Raw genomic sequence first — 21,907 nt, 5'->3', positions numbered from 1 at the left:
GAAGGATGTAACACGACCACTATCATTAGTAATCACTTTAGGTTACCTTTTGGCTCGGAATAATAAATTAAACGTGAATATTACTAATGATCCGCCAAATGAAAAATAAACGTATTTCGATTGAGAACGCGAATAACACAGAAACGTAGATCTGGTTACTATCCACTTGTCATCGAAGTTTGTATATGAATTTGTTTAGTAAAATGTTTCCACAGAAGCGCACTAAAATTATCCCTCGTTTTAGACTTCATCAAATAAAACGACGAATCGACCGTCCTGTCGTAGGCGGTAATAATATTTGGCGCGTAAAAACAGCGCAAATAAAGACGCGCCTGGCAATACCATGCCTGATCAATTCGTAAACAAAGAACAGCGGTATGCATCAGATTGGTTGGTCATTGTGTCCCCAATGCCAGCAGCAAATCAAGCGATGTAAAAATACACATTCATGCCGACAGATGCACCTCTCGTGAATGAGAGCAACGTTTCCCGTGTGCGTTTGCAAATATAAATCTTTCCGACGACCTTTCGCCGTGTCTTCTTTCCACCCGCTAACCTAGTGTCTTTCGACTGCTATAATGCATTCGCATGCCGTGGTTGGAGGCTCAGTGCAAACAGAAAGATCCAACCTCCCCATATCCGCAAGCGACCATCACCTGGCTCAGATCTTTGACCAGAATTTGGATCGCAGATGACGAGGACAGCTTATTTTGAGTTTTATTGGATGTTATTCAGTGGAAACACGAACACTGTACAGTGAATTCTGTACAGTACCCAAATGTATACGAGTACGTGCCAAAGAGTCGCAATAAAATCACTTGATTCGTTAGAGAATGCTTGGTGATCAGTTATCTGTACAACACATAGAAAGTATACTATGATGCAAATAACATCCTTCTTTTCATCCAGGGTTGTCTTTCCATACTGAATTAGAACTAGAGATCTCCAAAATACGATTAATTTTAAAATAATGTATAAATCCAGGCGTAGAAAACACCGACTGTTTACTTCAAGTATCCTATTTTCATTGTGTGTGTTTGAGTGTGCGGAAGCCCAATTCCTTGCATGTCCAACAAAAACTACTAACACCTGGGAGCCTGCAAAGTCTACGTCATGTTGGAGACGAACTTGGTGGATAGATCGGTTACAACCAAAATCGACAATAAACCATGCAATTGCACATTTCGGTAATAAAACGCTATTACCGAAAAGATAATAAACGGTGGACAAACGAACTTAGAAAACTTTTGCATTTATCACCCCGCTATCCGTTATATCGAACTTAGTATTGGTTCAAAATATTTTTTTCTTTGCGTCAAGTTCTTGTGGTATTACCATAACCACTACGCCAATTTTCACTACACAACTTTCTTGGGCGAAAAAATTGCTGTCTGAAAAACTGGTATTAATGCTGAACTAAACACTAGAAAAACACTATTCACCCCAAGAACCAGCAAAACTTCACTATATTGAGCGACACTACCATTTAGTCAAACCACTCAACCAAATGTGTTTCATGTAGTGATTCTGTTTGTAACCAAGAAATTGCATTCACTAAATCTTCGGGGCGTTTTTGTGTTTGCGAAATCTTGAGCGTAGTTGTGCGTGGATGATTGCGAATGCACTTTCGTCTTTGTGTATCGTCGCGAAGGGCTCGAGCGTTTGTTTGCTAACGCTTTCGTATGTCACGTCTGCTAGCGTGTATGTAACTTCGCGAATATAAATTCGGTTGTATAATCGTATGTTCGTTCGTATATTCGCGCGTGTTCTTGAATGATCGCGAGGACCGTGAATCTGATACTCAATTTTCAGTATATGGTTCAGATTCTAAAAGATAGCGAGATACCGGTCATGTCGCCAAGAAACGTGTTGTCTAATGGATACTAACACGGGCAATTGTGGGATCACAGCGTTTGTGAATTTATGGGTGCTAAAACGTTTACTTAATCACCGGAGTGCTAACATGTTTGCGGGATGGCGGGCGTTGTTGGTGTGCGTGGACGATCGCGAAGGGATGAAGTGTTTGTATGTTAACGTGGTTGTCGCTAGCGTAAATGCAACTTTTTGTTCTATTCTATAACCGTGAGCCCATTCGGATTTCGCCTGTTTTTTTCATGATAGTGCGGACCGCGATTCTGATACTTTAATTTCAGCGCAGCATAATTTTTCCTTTTTATTGGTCTAATTTAGGGCGTGGGCCGAGGATAGGGAGTTCCAGACGTGACTGATTCAAATCGCGCGAATACTGGCATCCGTAGATTTACGCTTTAGGCAGCGTTTGTAAATTTACAAGCGCTAAAACATTCACTTTATCACCGAGGCGTTATCTTGTTTGCGAGATAACGGGTATAGATGTGCGTGGGTGATCGCGAATTGCTGAGCGTTTATATGTTAACGTGATTGTTCGTGTGACCGTTTGCATGTCAAGTGTTCTAGCGTGTATGTAAATTCGCGTCAGAAAACACCAACCAATGAAAAATCACCAGAAATCTAGTACGTCAAATGTACCTGCAATTCATTAAACGTCGAAACCCGGTGTCATATCCAATACAGTAATGACCCGTTTTCATCAACCAACCGAAAAATTTTGGTTGATAAAACGGGGAAGTTGATAAATCCGGGAAATGTTTTTTAACTTCCTTTTTCCATCCTACATAATTAGAAGCAACCTGAGAATTATCTCAAGTTGTTAGTTTGCAGAAAAATTAAACCTAATGCCGTATCAGTGCAAAAAATCGTTCGACAGTTGTCTAATCCAACTTGCAATCAAAGGATCGATCTGGAATTAGACTCATTATGAATGACAATGCATTCTGTCAGCGAAATTTAACAGATAATCTCCTTAAAAGCGAGATGCAGAAATTATTCTTTGATTAATTAATTGGTAGTTCACTGTCATTCTACGCCCAGTTTTGGAACTGACAACTAAGAAAAACGTGATCGAAGATGATAATTAAATTAGTGATCTGTAGAGAAACGACGGTGGATCAAATTAAGCTTTACGTTCATAATCAACGTTTCTAGTGTAATTCGTCCAGTTTTTCATTAGAAAAATTTAATTTACGGAAGATTTTACGAAAAATACTCAGTGGGAAAATCTGATAGAAATCGTATAATTATTAGCATATTGGTCCAGCCACCAGCCACACACATGATGTTGTCTATTCATTTTGTTTACGAAAGTTTGCGCTGAGAGCTTTCTTGTTGAGCGGGCGACTTCAAGTTTTACTAAAATCGGAAACGGATGAGTTCGCCATGTTTTAAGTTTTTGGAAGCGACGACAGAGATGAATATTTTTACAAGATCGATCTCACCATTTTAGTTAATAATATCGTACCCATCTCTTAGTTAGCACACTTAATATTTACTTTTTTGGTTATTTTATTAGTGGGACAGTTGCATAACAGAATTTCAACAATGGGAAAAAGACTTGATATTTTTAAGGGGTTTTCGGCATCAAACAATATTGGTTCGGCGGGCGGTTTCAGCCTAGGTCAGTGGCTTTCGACTGGCATGACCCATTCTCGTTGGTTCGGATTGGATTGGAGACAAATAAATTGTACCCTCGGGACCGGTGTTTACAGATAGTCCGCCAAAAATAGTCTTTGGTTTAAATTTTGTTTGCGGCTTGGCATGAACTACAACATAATTAAAAAATAATATTGCTAAATATACAATTTTTACTACATACGGCAGTTCTTCCAATTATTATGATTTCCACGGATAATATGTGAAAGTCTGTTAGTTTATCATGAAAACACGCAGCCTTGATTTTTTTGAGAATTCAAGCAAAATGTGATTCTAGTTTTCAATTACCTTAAATAGGACCAAAATTGGGTAAACTGCCCTACATTTTGACTGCTACCTAACAATGCAAGACTCATTACTTTAATTGAATACAATTGTAAGATTGTAGGCCTGAATTGATGGCATAAAATAATGAATTAACGGGGGGTTGATAAAATCAAGAACAAAAAGTTCATAAAATCGGGTGTGCATAAAACCGGGAGTTTATAAAAACGGGTCGAAACTGTAGAATATTTCCTTTAAAATTTCTCCTCCGGAATCTAGTAAATGCGGTCACCAATCTTTCCCCGGTATCACAACTCCCAAAATTGTGCAACGGCCGAAGCAACAACAAAAAATCAACAGCCACACCTCCAGCCCAAATCCCTTCTTGACCCAAACGACATCCAAACCTCAAAAAGTCGACCAGAGAAAAAAAAACCCTTAAAATGATACCGAGTCCTGACGCACACCAAATACGTCCGGTATCCAAAATACGAATTCGACCCGAAACCCTAAATGGTACGGAAGAAATCCCACTGACCACGATCGCGTCACGGCCATACACAACTGATCTCAAACTCCGCGCAACTCCTTCCCTACCCGCACGATCTTGATACGCTACTCGAACTACCATCCCTGTTCAACTAATGACTCGCTAGTTGGAACGATTGGCGGATGTTAGTGGTGTAAAGGCACTCGTGCACCTGTTGTCAGTTTGATTGTCAAAATAAATTATGACATTAGATGCAATGTTAGGGTGACCATATCAGACGAATAAAAAACCAGGACAGTCGAAAGAGTACTGCTTCCCCCCGCTACCTCTCAATCGACATTGCCTTTTCCGCATGTTTTCGGCAGTTAAAAAGTTCTGGGGTCTGGCAGGCAGAGCTTCGACAGTAAAAAAGTTCTGCGAGTCTGGGAGGATGAGCTTTTTCTGATATACACAAAGGCAATTCTTGCTACACCACCATCAGTAAACGTTTCATGCTGAGATGATCAGTGCAGGACCGGCGAGGAGTTTTCAGTACTAAAAACATGACATTGACGTAAATCAGCAACATCAGCGATCCCAAGTAGCTTCCCTGCGCTATGCCTGATAATCTCCAATGACAACTATTATCTCTCAATTTGAGAGCTACAAAACCTACCGTTGTTACCAAAAATTTCGAAAATGTAGAAGATGCCAGCTTCTGCCTTCAAACTGTCCACATAAAAACAAATTGGTTGGTAAAGGAATTTATATTTCCTCTGCACTCAATTCCAATCTGCATGAAGTTTCAGTCAGTTGGAAAGTTAATGAATGAGGGAGACGATGAATGTGAATTCTGGTTTCGGTAAATACAAGCAGAAATGAGTAACTGGTTTTGAAACTTCGCAGCACTGGTTTGAGTGCGACATTTCATACTCCCTGTTATGTAGGATGCTAGACTCGGCGGTTAGTCGCTGTTTAGCGTCCAGGCGTGAAGGCATGTTAATCGTCTATTAGCTATTTCATTTATTTGACACGCCTCAATGCATGACCTGAACCGTGGATCATTTAATATTATCAATGTGTAAATAAAAATAAATAAATCGAATTGGGAGTAGGCGTAGCGTAGTTGGTAAATCGATTACCTTGTACGCAGTGCACCTGGGTTCGAGCCCCGACCCCGCACATAGGGTTAGAAAATTTTCATAAGAGATGTTTCTAACCCGAAGAGGCGAATGACCTTAAGGTTAAAACCTCTATAATCAAAATAAAAAAAAATCGAATTTTATTGTATATCCATCGGATCTTGTGTACGCGCTTTGTTACTTTGGGTAAAGATCTTATTCTTATTGAAGATCGATTTATTTCATTGCCTCTTGTTGCTTGTGGATCACTTAGTCTGCTTTCGTTCATGCTATCCTCGCTGTTGATGTTGTATGGGCTTTCACGATTACCTGGTTTGAGTTGTTTGTGGGGCCTACGGGTCACGATCGCGTATCCGTGTTCTTTGTTATTTACTTTACTATCGGTGGTGCTAGCAGTTGATTGGGAAGTAGTAGGCGCATCACAATAATCGGACATGCTGTGCGTAGGTTCTGTTGTTCCAGTATTCTTTGGTGCCTGAGCTGCAACTCCAGAGGTTTGTGATTTAGTTGATGTTGTTGAAAGCCTGTGTGATGGGTATGCTTGCAGTTGATATTGCTTCGTTAGAGGTTTGTGTACATGGTTTCTCGCAGTGTGTCTTCTTGTGTAACAACGTAGGGCACGCAGGAGTCTGTCCTTCATACGTGCACAGCGTGATTTGAGATTTGGTCACGCGTTTTGCTTTGAATTAAAAGTTCAGATATGACGGAATAGGTTCCGTCACTCGCATTTTCACGAAACAAACACCGTTGGAATTACATAGAAAAATTTTCTCCTGGTTTCAAACTTAAAGGATTCCATCTTACGTATTCCGACATGATGGTTGTAATAAATTTATTAATAGTACCCGTGTGTAGATCGTGCAGACACATATCAATCTTATCATTGTGAATATAAACGGGTATCTTGGTCCTAACATTGTCATGCTCAACAACGTATTGCATGTTGTCTTCCATAGCGTAGCTTTCCGTTATGGCCAAAGTTTTAATCGTTATCAGTATCGAGTGTGGTGAGCTTGTATAACGACGACTTCCGTTAGTTTGAACTGCATTTGCAAATTTGCTGTTGAATTTTGCTGTTGAGTTTCAAACATCTTAAAATGAATTATCGATATCGCACCGATGGAAGTAACGGTGCTTTATTGTTCACACTGGCTTGGGACGAATATTATTATTGGATTGCTTTGTTTGTTTATAATACTGGCACGGTTCATATAGACAGCAGACTTTAGGTAGAAACGTTCGTTTGATTCACTGCACTGTTAACAAGCAGAGCGACTGAGTAGGTACTGGTATCGACCCTGTATTCCATGATCCCCAGCTCGAGAGAGCACTCAATGAAATTTTCCTCGATAGCTGATATTTTTCTTTTTATGGAATGGATTTCCTGTAAGACGAAAAAAAGCTACTAACAAGAAAACTCAAGTAGAAGCAAAAGAACCAAAACACCGATGTGTCTTTTCAGAGGCACCCAAGGGGCGTCCCGGATTGAAAGACGATTTGAGCCGAGAAGAAGCGTTGGTAACCATTGTTTCATCGATATTGACGAGGCACTCTTGAGAGATTAAAAAAACCATCGGAAGGTACAATGGGGAGATTCGACTGTATTATGTTTTGTTTGTCGCATTCCGATGGAGAATGAGTATAAGTTGCAGTTATGGTTGCGGTCGGTCGTAACTGCGATCTGGAGCATAGTGAAAAGCGAAGACTGCATAAATAGAAATATATTAGGCTTCCAGGACTGCATAAATAGAAATATATTAGGTAAACCAGGACGTTTGGTCACCCTATGCAATGTTGCTTCAGCATCTTCACCGCAACGAAGCACTGTGAATATGAATCAGCTGCACTCGTCCGGTATCGTTCTTCGCTCTCAATACAGGGCCACTATTTTTCGAAGGAAATCTGGCAGTTCAACTAAAAATGTCTGGCAAAATCTGTCACTTGACATTGACCTCAAAGTCATCGGAATTTTGCATACATTTTGTTCTTCATAGAACGTGACTTTGCCGAATATGACCCAGATTTACAAAATTTGTGTGTAACAACTTCTATAATTTAAAAAGCCAATAGAATAAGAGATTTGACTTTTTGCTGGAAGCTGTAAAAACTCTGACTGTTCCAGATAAATCTGGGATAATGGTATCCTCGCTGGGCTGTTATGTAGAATTCATAATATCTGGAAAAATCTGGCAAAATGTCTGGCTTGAACGAATATCTGTTCAGTTAAAAAAAAATTGGAAGATTCCAGATAAGTCTGAAACATTGACAACGCTGCGTATATTCAAGTTGCTGATGATATTCATACACGAATGAAGCCGACGGCTCTTCCGTGTTCACCAACTCGGGTGATCGAATGAACTGCATGAGGAAACTATGAAGTGAATAACGAACAAAATCTTCAGCAAAGCATTCTTCGCCATAGCGATGATCGCTTACAACAAAGATGACTAATTTCGTCTTAGCCGAAAGATGACTCTCGAAAAAATATTTTTGGCTTCTGGTGCATGTTCGGAACAAGCCAATGAGCTACTGATTTCGACCCTTCGAGCAATGAACAAAATTTTAGAGCGCAGTGCAGGAGGAATGCAGAACGAAGAATCCTAAGTGAAGAATGACTAGTGGCGATTATCACCTAAGCTATTCGTGTGCCAATCCGAATGATATGTGAAGATGAACATCGCATAATGGCTAACTTGAACAAAGAATGATGCGAACGAAGGGCAGGCTTTAGACTCGGATTTTGTATTTGTTGCTCCCGTATGACAAACGGGTCAGCGTTATTCGAGGTATGGGTGAATAACACGATGAATATCGCATTAAAGATGAACGAAAGAACTAGTTTGGTGAAGAATATTTGCAACATTTATTAGATGCTTTTCAACTCAACAAAGGTCCCATCAGCGGAGGTCCGATAAAAAGGGGCTAAAGTGTCCAATCAGCGACTCAGGGCCGAACTTGTATAGGCTACTTTTTTGTTAGGGATCTGGTCTACGTGAATTGGGTAATTCTTCGAAACTTTATTGATTTTAGTGCATTATTGACATGGCTTCCTAAATACCACTAAGAGTTTTGGAAACCCTCCATAGAAGGCTTGTTCAAGCATAGAAGGCTTGTTCAAGCAATGAACAACACTGACAATCAAATAGGCCTTGTGATTTTGATTGATTTTGTTATAGATAAATAACTTCTAGTTCCTCCCACTGCATGCTCCGCACTATCAATCCGAAGTCCTTTTGTCGTCCGTCGCAGCAAAACTGAAAACACTAGTAAAGAAAAACCCTTGAAGTGCCAGCCTCGACGTCAAGCAGACAGTAGCCAAGTACCAATCATCAGCCTGAGGCCTGCAATAGCGGGTAATTCGTTCAGCACAAGCACTCATCTTCCTTAGCCCCAATCCGCCAGCCCAAAGCGTGCACCCCTGTGCTGCCAGAGATTGGTCTATAGTGAGTTTTTTCGGATTGGGACGCTCCAAGTTTAACAGGGGTGTCTGGTGTAGTGGGCAAAAGAAATCGACCTCTTTTTTATCCGCTTGATTCTTAGTATTGAACCTCTAGAATAGTCTTCTGCAATCTTGGTGGACACGCTGGACTTCTTTTATTTTAAACAACCATGCATTCCTCGCGCGTATCTACTTAACACATGCAGATTTCAATCTATCGGCAATAATTTTGAAAAACTGACAGCGATAAACATACAGTGTAAACAATAGACTCTAAACTCCTTGTGTGTGTTAACCTTCTAAATCCCACTAGCCGGCAGTGGTATTATGAAAAAAAGTTTTCTGCATATGGTCCAATCGCCGCATGCAAACAACTTAGTCTTTGGATGTGGTAGGTGATAGTGATAGCTCTACCGATTTCTCAATGACCCATTTCAGAATGACAGAGACCTAGCGGTACATTTCGAGATCATTTTCCCGTCGGCAAGCCCCGCTCAGTTATAATACGTGTACCATTATTATACCTGTATTATAATCAAGCTTTCGATTCCTTACCACGATTGCGTGTGCAACAAATTGACGCGTATTTAGTGTACCATATAATTTTATTTACTAGGGTTTAATATATAAACTTGTTAGCTAGGATACCTTTTTACCTTATGCTGATCTTGATGCGATATTAACAAAGGCTGCTCAGGAAAAAGGCACAAGAAGCATGCTCTATAGTTCTAATTACTATACGTCGCCCTTTGGCGACACTGAGTAGAATTGAATCAGAGAAATAATGGCTATACTAGCAAATACTAACGACAGAATTTTCAGACTAGATAATTAACTGATTTAATACATCTTTACAGCACTGCTGTATACTAATCTTATTGCTTTGTCGCTAATATTTCCAAGATCAAACATAACTTTTTTTGTCACCGGATATTACTACTATAAAACTAAACAAACGTGTTCAATTTAAAAGTTTGGCTAATTTTACGATGAGAACAGATGTAAAAAACGTTTAAAAACAAGTTAAAACCATAATAAGATAGATCTCACCCAGTCTCGCGGCACATCGCATTTTCAGAGGATCAGAATTTTATACTACATTGTGCTTCGACACTGTTCCAAATTGTCTTCTTAATGCAGTCTGTTCGTTGTTTTATTTTCTAGTCACTTCAAGCCGATGTGTTATCGATATTTGATTGAACCATAGCTTCCTCAATCCTCCCCTTTCCGGAAGGCTTCAAGAATCCTACAGTTCTACAGAGCAACTCCTTCCAGCCATTCATCTGCAACTGGCGCAGAAAAGTTTGAGATATTCAGCAGTTTTCTTCATCCGTTATCGATCTCCCCAGAGATTGTTGTCCTTTGCAGCCCCTTCGATGCGTTTGCAGCTTCAATAGTCCGATCAATATTTTCTTCGATTCACTCGACGCAATTTTTTTCCAAAAAATTGACGTATGAAAAAATATGTGCGTCTACGATCAGCCATCGCCTACTCTTTTCAACAATAGACTCTAAAAGCCCAAATTTCAAGAGAAAATACCCAATGGGTTTTTTACAGCGTTTTTTTGTGATGCAATTTGATGTAGGACACCCTTTAATAGCGTTTTTCTCTAAGCCTCGTTATTCAAATTGGCGAACACGATAACTCACAACGTCAACGGATTGACTTGATTCTTTTACGGTAATGCACAATATGTGTAGCTTGTCGGTGAACCACAGAAAACTAAATAAAAAAATTTCTCCTGAAGAAAAGTGAACATATTTTACAATAAAATCTGAGATTTTATGGTTTTCATGAAGCCATTTTCTGAAACTCGAACTTTACTATTTTTTTGTCATCGAATAACTACAAATCTGAGCTTTACAAATCTTATTGAATTTCCTCTGTCAAACAATTTTATCGAGAGTTATTGTGTTCTCCGTGGCGCTCCTGGACGTGGAAATGGTTGGACGTCTACAATTGGAACGCTCGTATGTGTGGCTCTGCGTCACTGAAAATATTTTTTTATCATAAACAATGAATGTATAAATAGATCTTAATATTACACAAAAGATTCATTGTTGCCTTGCCTTCAAAATCGTTGAACAAAATTACTTTCTGTTTGAGCACTTTACATCAGACGCCCCCCTAAATGGGTCCTAATACTAGGGCTCATCGCCAAAGCATTCGATTTTTAGCGGTGATATTGGTTTATCATTCGCACACTCTACTTTGATGAAGCATTGAACAAAGATTATAATTGCTTAGATGTATGGTTTACTTTGGGAGCTATAAAAATAAGTTCCCTATCATACTTTCGATAGTTTTCATCGATATTCACTATAGTTGCTGAGATTTTACAAACAGTAGTTTGCCCAATGTAGTGAAAGGTTCCATGAATTTTCTGGGTTAGACAACTAAACAATGTTTGCTGCCCATATTGGCGACGTTTGATCGCTAGTAAAATTCAATCATTAAATATGTAGATAGTATTAATCAGTTCCATGATTACCGCGAGCAAAACAATCAACACAACGACAAGTTCACCCCAAATGGTAAGACGTACGGCGATCAAACACAGATAACTCCCAGAGGTGTCCTCGCTTTTCACGAGGTTCGTTGACGTCAAAAGAGGGGACACATTCGTCTTAACTTTTACGCCTAGGTGAGCAGACGAGCTGTGCGTAAACATCACATTGCCGACTGCCTGGCAGTGTGTACGGCGCGGATAGGAAAAGAACTAGTCATTAAATAACGCCCGCTGTCATTGGTTTACAAACTCGAATGAATCGACGCACGAGGTGAAACTGTCACGAGAGCTGGTAATGTGTATTGGGATATCTGCTAGTCCGTATCAAGTACGACATTCAGCAGTGCGTTTCAACACTTTTGTACTGGGTTTGTTGGACTGAATATTTTACCAAAAAATGTTGCGTTCGAATGTTAATTCAAAACATTGATGTATTGGAAAAAAACACAGCGGTTAGAACTAGCTTGTGAACAGCATGGTTATTAATAATTTGAAACTTGTTTTAAAGGAGACCAGCCATCTAGAGTGATAAAAAAATCTTTCTAAAGACTAATACGAGCATACCTTGGTATCAGAGTAACAACACAAAGGAGACTCGTACTGCTGGCAAGGTGCAATAAGTGAAGCGAAAAGAGCGCGTTTTCTTGGAACCACGTGTTTGAAACTTACGATCGAAAAGAAAACATTTTAATATAGTGTCGTGAATATGTGTAGCAATTGATTGTATTTTTTAATTGCTAGCTTTCATGCCCAACTTTTTTCTAGTGCATGTAGGGCGTCAGAACAATTTTTCCTTGAAAACGGGGGGATCTAAAAACACAAGAAGTTTTTGTTTCATAAAGTTAGGTACTTCCCTCGCAATGCCAGAAGCTGCTCAATTTTTATCTTTCATTGCTCAGTACAAATAATCTAGAATATTTAAAATTGCGTGGAAAATGTAGCCAATGCCAGTCTAAATTGATAAGTTTTATCAGTTTGCAATAACATACAACATAACGAAGATATATGAAAAATTCATTTTCCATCGACGACGTAAACTGTCCCTGGCAGCACTGCTTCATCGGAATCCAATCAGTCTAATTGCTATAACTTCGGTTCTAGAGCTGATACTTGTAACTGTTAATACTCAAATGAAAGTCAATAGTCACATTTATTAACCTTACTTGTTTTTATGGCCAAATCTTACCTCAAGCTAAAGTTGTAGCTGTTTAAAAACGTTGTGGTCCACAAGCAACATAGGCATGAAGGGGTTAAACGCAATTAAGTCACTCGGTTGTATACCATTCTCCAAAAAGCCAATCCCCAGACTTCTATCCCCCAGAATGCTCCATTCCCCAGAAAGTCATACCCCAATATGCCCCATTCCCCAGAAAAGTTAATGTTTTATTAATTTTTTTGTGGTGTAGCCTAAGGTTTGCGCATTACCTAATTCAAGGAACTGATGCAGTGTAAAGCTGCTGAGGACATGCCACCGAATGTTGCCGCCCCTCGCAAGCAAACCTGTTATCCACTCGTATAACCGGTTTACTCGATCATAGGGATTGGTTCCTTCTTTCAATCATGAGCACTTTTTTGATTTTGTATACCAAATAACTCTTGCACGCAAATTTGTGATATTTTCGTCTGACCGGTTTATTCAAACATAGGTGTTGATTTCTTCTTTTGAACTTTCCTTGAATCTGTATTAAAGTCGAAATGACTGCTCATTTTGACAAACGGTTTGGTGTGTTTTAGAGCATTTCTCGACGAACATACGATTACTGCGTAAAATTCTCTTTGAAAGGAAATTCCTAACAAAGCGTTATAGGCCACACACAGTTCACAGCATTTAATGAAAGAGAAAACCTTTCTCTTTGGTTTACTACCAACATCTGTGGTTGGAGGCTAACGGTTTGTCAAGAATTTCCGCTAAAAGTGAATTTTGACGGTTGGCTTTAACGCCGTAGTCTTATGTTTGTCGAGATTAATCTTTCTTTTGAATTGGAAATGTTTCGCATGGAAATGTACGATCTACCCGAAATAAATTCGAAAGTATTTTCATACCTTATGCCAAATGGTACTTATACCACAGACTAACAGATATAATACTCGACCACAATTCTTCGCCAATGTTAGCGGTCATATTGAATATATATTTTAGTTGGGACAGTGATCGCATTTACGATTATAATCCATGTATGGCGCCACTGATATATGCGCAAGTATACGGGCTAGACCAGTAGTAAAAAAGAGTTCTTGGGTCTGTGGGTTAACTAATTTGTAAATGAGTGGTTGGAACCGTGTATAGTGTTTGGCGGATCGATGTTTTTAAGGAATTAATCATACTGTTATGTCTGTTTGTCTGTGCTTATGCTTCATGACTGTTAGGTCAAATGGCCAACTACTATATAATGTCTTATGTTAGACGATGTTGCGCTAAAAGACTATGCCGAACAGGATAGTTTTGCTCAAAAGTTGGGACAATTCTTGAAGTGTAAACTGGGCAGACATAAAGATCACAAGTTTGCGTGCAAGAGTTATTTGGCATGAAAATTCAATGAACTGCTCATGTTTGAAAGAAGGGATCAATTCCTATGTTTGAGTAAGTCGGGTAAGCGATTGGATAACTGGCTTACTTGCGAGAAGCCGCCGCTTTCGGCAGCTCAGACTCAGCAGCCTAACACCACATCACTTCATTTACTTCGAGAATGCACAAAGTTTTGGTTTCACCATACAACCTTACTTACATAGCACTGTTTCATTTTTTGAATCCTAGGAAGGGGCGCCACCGCTTACTATGATTGTTGCCAAATGTCTCTCAAAACACACCTGTATTAGATTCTGAAATTTGTACTACATGCTTCCTGGATAATAGTTCTTTCTGGGGAAAACACTCCGGTATTTTATTTTGTGTGGAATGTGCACGAATCGAAAGCGAAGAATATCGTTTGATGGAAGTGGGAACGAGTACAGTCGTGATTCGTTGGTTGGGCCACAGCCTATGACCAACTAACGAATTTGATTCGTTAGTTGGACCGACTGACAAACGTCTAAAACTATCCAAAGGAGACGTTAATAGTGTAAATGCTTCTATTCACATCTTTAATTATTTCCAGTTTGATTGTCAAGGTGATTTTGACATGGGATTTTGACATAAAGATGCTTTTTAGTTGGACAATAGACCAACTAGCGGAGGTCTAACTAAAAAGCGGTCCAGTTAAAAAGTGACCAACCAGCGATTCACGACTGTAGTACGTTAAAAAGAACAAATCAATGAAAAATAAAACTTTTCTGGGGAATGACTTTCTGAGAAATGGTGCATTCTGGGGGTGGAATTCTGGGGAATGGCTTTCTGGGGAATGACTTTCGGGGGAATAGTATAGACGTGACTGGGGCTGGTTGACCTAAGGTTGGCCGAGTACCTTTTATGAAAAGGCTATTATGCGCAGTAGCGACATCTATAGTGATTTTGGTGGGGAATTTGGTCACCAATGTGCCGACGTCATTTCAGGTATTGTGGTGGTCTCGTTTGTACAGGGGCACGTTTGTTCTTTTTTCGGCACTGGTGAGCAAATTTCTGTTTCTGAAAAATAATATGTGTAACGCGAATCAATTTACATCCGATTTCCAATAACTTTGTACTGCTGGAAAGGGTATTGAAAACCCAACAAAATGGTATAACGGTTACCAGTGTAACCTTATATTTGTTTGTGTAAATCGTGCTTGTTCTCGAAAATATACATTGAGGTAGGTTCCCGATCAGAAACCCATAACAGAAATATTTCATAACTATATCTCGCATTGTTACTTGTTATAAATTTCTGTTATTTTAACTACTAACGAGACCTAATTTAAAACACAATATGTTACAAAAATTGTGTTCTGTTATAATCTTGTTATTTCATTCTGATCGGGTTGGCTGAGTTCTGTGCGGGGCTGGTTGGCCGAGTTGTAAATTTAGTGTAGAGTAATGTGCACTTTGATATTTGTGAAATGCCAACCTTTTTCAAAGCAAAATTTGATATTATGCTAATATTGATGATTATAAGGAAAAATATACAGGAGAAATAAGTAATAAAAATAATTTAAAATTATTACCAAATAAAAATAAGAGATTAGAAACATTAAAAGTCGGAAATTGTTTATAAAAAAGTTCCCTCCCCAAGGTTTAGGTGTTTGACGGTATTGCAAACATCATCAAGCATCAATTGCTTTAAGATGGGTACTGCATTACGCCTCGATAGTGGTGCATCGAGGAGACCGAGGGGGCTTAAGCGCCTTTTTTATGTTATATGTCTTTTCATACTCCGCACCAGCGCATACCAACGCTAAACCACTGGTCTATGGGCGGTGGCGTGGCCGACTGGCGGATCGACGTAGATTGACTTTTGCTGTGTGCCATGTTTGCAAATATTGTTCTATTGGTGGTATTCGTGGACGGGGCTCACGGAGGGAGTCATTGTGTGTCCATTTATCGGTCGACTTCGTCATCGTGCATATACCAATTAAATTAATTTAATAAAGTAGAATAAGTAGAAACCTATTAGTTGTAGCTTTGTGATAATCGTTGTTTTTCGTACTAGTGTACAACTGTTATGTGCTAGTCGTATGTGTATCTATGTATGTATTCGTCTGAGTATTTGTGACAGTTGGGTCAGGGAATGGATGTAGAACTGACGTATATGACAGAATAGTGGCTAATACTTCTGGTGATCAATCTGAGCATTTAGTTCTATTCATTGGGGAAAGTCGGGCTGGATAAATTAGGGTAAAATAAATTTACCGACGCACGTGAGTCATCTATTCCCGGCCAGCATAGCATGATGAAAGTCTAACAGCATGCAATTGTCGGTAATTATAAATATACAACATTTGCTGCATTTAGACGAGTTTGATTGCATGTTACATGTGTTTTTCTATTCTACTTTATTGGTCTGTTTCTTCTGTGCATCTATTAGTTTGCTTTTCCATTATTTATGTATACCAAAATAGTATTGTTCAATTTATACACTTCTAGTCAAGCTCTTTGTATCTTTTTTTTCTTTATTCAGCATGTTATGAGTCCTTTTATTAGTATATCTCTGCTATACGCTATCTATACTCATATAGGTACAAACGCTCGTGGCCTTCGCGATAACACAAAACTTGCCACAAACGCGACCATGCAATTGCAATAATCCACATATACTTACGCCCGCGATTTCGCCTACATGAAAACACCCCGGTAATTAAGTAAACGTGGCATCTTTAAACTTCCATACGCGGTCTCAAACATTAACCCACCACTCGCGCGACCATGAAACGGTCACGTCCGAAAGTTTTACCAGCCTGGACTAATGCCTTCAGTTGAACCAATCAATAAAGTGACACTCATATTCACTAAACAACACGTTCCATGGTGACATGACCTAGAACTCAAGTGATATGGGGAAACGGACTACTATCTGTATCATACACTAAAAATTAAGCTTCAGATTCACGGTCCGCGCGCGATCAAACAAAAATACACAATCCGTCATTATAAAATCGAAGTTATACACGCGAAGTCACATACACGTGACAAACACGTTAATATACAAATGCTTGAGCCCTTCGCTATCATCCCCGGCATCTACATCGACGATCTAGTAAACATGATCGCATCCCAGTGATAAAGTGAATGTCTCAGCTCCTATAAATTTTCAAACGCGGTCTCAAGCGTGAACCTAAAAACTCCCGCACTCGCACGATCATGAATCGGTCACTTCCGGATGTTTCTATCCTTGATATCAGCAGACTATGTCCAAGCCTTCAATTGGATCAATTAAAAAAAGAAAGCTCTCATATCCACTGGACACCACGTTACATGGCGACATGACCGAGGACTCTAGTGATATGGGGTAACTTACTCCCTGTCAGAATGTGAATTGTACACCAAAAACTAACTATCAGAATGAAGGTCCGCGTGACCATCCAAGAACGCACGCGTATATAGAAAATGCCACACGGTTACAAACTCCAGTCTTGTACACGCGAAGTCACATGAACGCGAGCACACGTGACAGACACGTTAACGTACGAACGCTTAAGCGATTAACAACGCACACCTACGTTCGCGATCGTGCAAACTTAATAACACCCTGGTAATAAGGAGAACGTTTTAGCGCTCGCGAAGTTTCAAACGCTGTCTCAAACACAAACCTACAAAAGTCCGTTTTCGCGCGCTCATGTATCGGTCACGTCCGAAAACCATTACTCTCTGTCCTAATAACTTGGGTCCATACATTCAGTAGGACCAAAAAAAATAAAGCACATATACACTAGACAACACGTTCCATGGCGACATCAGCGGGCACTCTAGTGATATAGAAGATCTCACACTATTTTAGCATCTTAGAAGTACACCAAAAAATAAAGTATTAGACTCACGGTCCGTGCGCGATTATCCAAGAACACATGCGAATATGCGAAGGCATACGGTTATAAAATAGAATTTATACACGCGAAGTTACATATACGTTAGCACACGAGACATACAAACGCACACGCGATCGAAGACGTTAACTACACGTGATCGCGAGTCCCTACGCCCGCACATACCTAAACCGTACAATGAATATCACATTCAGAATCACGGCCCGCTACAATTGGCCTAATGCAGTGTTTTATTGGGCGACATTGCCTGTCTCGTCTGCAAATTGTAGTATGTGATTCTGACGGGGAGCCCTTCCGAGAATCTAGCTCTACAACTCTCGAAAAAAAAATGTTTATAAAAAAGTTGATTCCGATATTTTATGAATTAAATGCTAAGCAGGTTTCAGAGTCTCTGGCGTGTGCCGCTTCAATTCTGAATTTTTTCCTCCTGAGGAGTTTCTGGCAGGATTTGTCGCAGATCGACCCAACCCCGAACAAAACTCGTCCATTAGCATAGAATCTGCTGCAGATGTAAGCTTCTCTGAAGACGTCAGACCTCTTCCCAAGGCGAGTGCAGGATCTGATTCGAAGAAGTTAAAAAGACTGAAAAGTGAAGAGTGTATTTTATTTTCCTTACCTATATACGAAAAAAACGATTTTTTTTTTAATTAAAAGTTTTCCACTGATTCAATTGACGCGTTTAACTTATTTTACCAAACTCGGCCAACCTACCCCAGCCCTGGGGTTGGTTGACCGACTTTTCTTTCCGCACTTGTTTGCTAATAACTTTTTCCCTGATTTTTTTTATGAATGAAAAAAATTACATATGTGCTAAAGGGTTGTATCTTCATGACAGCGGAAACCGGTTTTCAAAAAAGTCTAACCAGAATGAGTACAGAAATTCCGAAAGCAAAACTCGGCCAACCAGCCCCGGTCTCCCCTACAATCAGTCACTCTAAGGGTCGATTTCTTAACCCTCGCTTAACTTTTAAACCATTTGAAAGTTACATGAAAGCAACCAAAATATATTTCAACCATAGGGTCTGTTGATTAAACTATATAGCTGAATCATATGTTGGTTGTTTTCATGTAACTTTAAAATGTTGCACAATATCGCGTTGATGTCAAAGAGAAAGTTGCAGGAAAGTTTACGAGCCTTTTGAAAAACCTATTATTGTTGATGGAGAAACGTGACTAACTTATGAAAAGGTCGTAATAAAACAAAATAATTGTGTTGTTAAAACAAAAATTAAAATATCTCGAGAACTACTACATTTGAGAAATTTTTTGTTAAGAGCATTTCGATTTAGAATGGCGTTTAGAATCATATTCAAAAAGAAAATTGTATTTTTGACTGCAAATAGTAAGAATTATAAAAAAATGTCAAAAGTTGTTGTTAGGAAAACTTTTTTATTGAAAGCTTGTCCAGGATCCAAATACACTAAAAAAGTTGCTTTTACGTCTTTAAAACGATAAACATTAAATTTTTGACATTTTTTGATGGGGTAACGCGAATAACTTTTAAAAAGAGCATAATTACACGAATTAATTATTTTTGAAGGAGCAAAATTTCAAATATCTCGAAAACTATCGCATTTTGGAAGATTTGTGTTAAATGCATTTTGATTTTAAATGGTGCTTAGAATTATATTCTGTAATAGAATTACAATTTTGTATGTCTATTAGTATGAAATTTAAAAACATGTACGAAGTTATTGTTAGGAAAACTTTTTTACCGATTTTTTCTCCATCATGCAATCACAATCAAAATATTTCTTTTCTCTTTAGGGTTTTGGTAACAAAATATAAAAAAATTAAAAAAATGGGTTTTTTCGCAATTTAAATTTTTATCATAAATTTTTGTTTTTTTTTGAAAAATGACAACATTTTTTCAGTGTATATTTTTTTCAGACAGAAGTATTCATTCCCTGTAACTCGTTCTCAGATAGTTTTGCTGTATAAAATACAGTAATCGAACAAAAAATTTTGAAATTCATACACGTAGAAACGTTTACGCCCTTTGAAAAAGTTGCTGTTGAGTCAAAATAATCTTATTACCTGTGGAAAATATTTGGTCTTGCATGACGGTGAAACGTGTAAAGTTTCATTGGAATCTAAGATGGTCGGTCACGATTTTAAAGATTTTCGGACGAATCTTCGTGGAATTCCTCAGCAGCATTAGTTTAAGATTTTTGGTAGAATCCAGCGAAAAAATACATTAACATTATTGCTTACGTTTAACTCAATACCCCAAAAATCAATTATTTGAGCATTTGGTTTCATCAAACAAGAATATAGTTGCGCTTCGTCCTTGCATTATCACATTTCCTATTTGTCCAGTGATACAAATTAGAAACCGGGGCTAGTTGGCGGTGTTTTCATATTTTACGGCTTCGATTTAGAGATAGATTGGAAATCACCTTAAATAACAAAAGGTGTTATTTAAAAATTCAGAAAATTTACTTGGTATGCTCGAAAGCACAATAACGTCTACATCTTCTACAAAACAAAATATTTTGCAACAAAAACACATTGGATAATGGGATTCACACAACGGAGTAAAAGGGATTCCGCGAACTTACCCTAACCACCAACTGGCCCAGAGCTCTCAAAGTCCAAATGATATGAAAAAATATCAAAACTGCTACTTGTGCATTCCATTAGCATTTCATGATTGTATGGTAATTGTACATATTTCTAGTGCAACTTATTTTGCTTCGAGTGGGACGTTGTTACCAGTTTGATTGCAATTAGCACCCTCCGATACTGGTCGAAAATTCGTTTATCATGTCGCGTATCACTACCAACTCACATGATATAGCTAAACGGTTACATCGGTAATAATCATCCTATGATGCAATTTCATTGACGTGCCTAATATGGTGCGAAAAACGTTAAAATTCTATATGCATGCACGTGGTTCAGAAATCGATGGCATAGTTCGCGTTTGAGCTTGTGTGATCACCTCTGCGGTTGTAACTCCGTTATCATCCTCCCGGTAATGATAGGTTGTTGATTGATGAATACCGCTACACTCAGGCCGGAACGTAGATCGCAGCAGGAAATGGAAGGAATGTTAGTCCGACATTTGTATGGCTTGCGTCCAAATAGGGGGTAGCTCACATTGTTTTCCGAAATAGTTTTTATGCATTTTTGATAGTTGTACGTAACTGACGTACACTGCCATTTGGAAAATTTTAAAATCATTTTCAGTTTTTTTGCTGATTATGTTGTTCATGGAGGTAACCCCAGTTCTAGCTGGCGTCCAAAAGTATATATAGCATAGTCCAAAAGTGGATAATCCCACGATTTGGCTTATGGACACTCAAGATTTTTCGTTTATTTCCCGAGGTTTCAAGAAAAATCTAGTCTTTTAATTCGCCGTCTAGAAGCGTTGAGCTGTAGCTCATATATCAGTGAAGTTGATATAAAACCGATTTTAGTTGGATTACGTTGCATGTTGACGATTCTTCCCGAACAGTCGTTCTATTGCGGCTACTACTTAGAAAAATGATGACGTCGGTGTTGAACTAAAGGCCGAGGTATCCAAAAACCAATCAGCAAACATCGCGCCTCACCAAACAGGTCTCTGTATCTACTCCCGTCCGACCAAATCCCGGTACTACTCGACCACCTAGAATCGTCGTTGCAAGGATCGCCCTGATCCGGGCTGTGCTCTGGTTGTTGGATGAAAACAAGTGGTTATTAGTAACATTAATACGGTTGCACCTCCAACCCCGTTGCTTTGGATATATCTTTCCCGCTTTCATCCCAGCGTTAGCGAGAAGACGGTCGAAAAAATGACTAAATAAACACTAAACTGCAACAAGGTTATTAAAGTTGTTCCGCTTGTGAAAAAAGGAAATGTCGTCAGTACTTTAAACTTTATGTGCTTCAAAGTCGGTGTTCATCCAAAATACCGCACAACGGCTGATAATCTAGATGACCGATTCCCCTCCGCTTTCAGAAGAAGCATGCAATCCGCTGATTCAACCCGGCCCATCTATGACCCTGTCGAAGATTCCGCAACGACTAGCAGTACCGCTATGTTAGGCTACGCCGCCATTGTGAAAGAATGTCGAAGTCGAGCGAATACTGGGACTCAACGCAGTAGGCACCATGGAAGCCCTGGACCCCACTGTCAGCGACGAGTCTTCGCCCCTAGCGTTCAGTAGTCGTCCCG

At 39.2% G+C, this 21,907-nt stretch overlaps 1 protein-coding gene across 3 annotated transcripts in view; it reads right to left on the bottom strand.

Annotated features, from left to right (window-relative positions):
- Nucleotides 1-21,907, bottom strand: part of LOC131677653 (platelet binding protein GspB) — a 40,929-nt gene that overhangs the window by 10,417 nt on the left and 8,605 nt on the right. The gene's annotated exons all lie outside the window — the stretch shown is intronic.

The sequence above is a fragment of the Topomyia yanbarensis genome, chromosome 1 (assembly GCF_030247195.1).
Source record: "Topomyia yanbarensis strain Yona2022 chromosome 1, ASM3024719v1, whole genome shotgun sequence".
NCBI classification, from domain to species: domain Eukaryota; kingdom Metazoa; phylum Arthropoda; class Insecta; order Diptera; family Culicidae; genus Topomyia; species Topomyia yanbarensis.
This window is presented reverse-complemented; position numbering and strand designations above follow the sequence as displayed.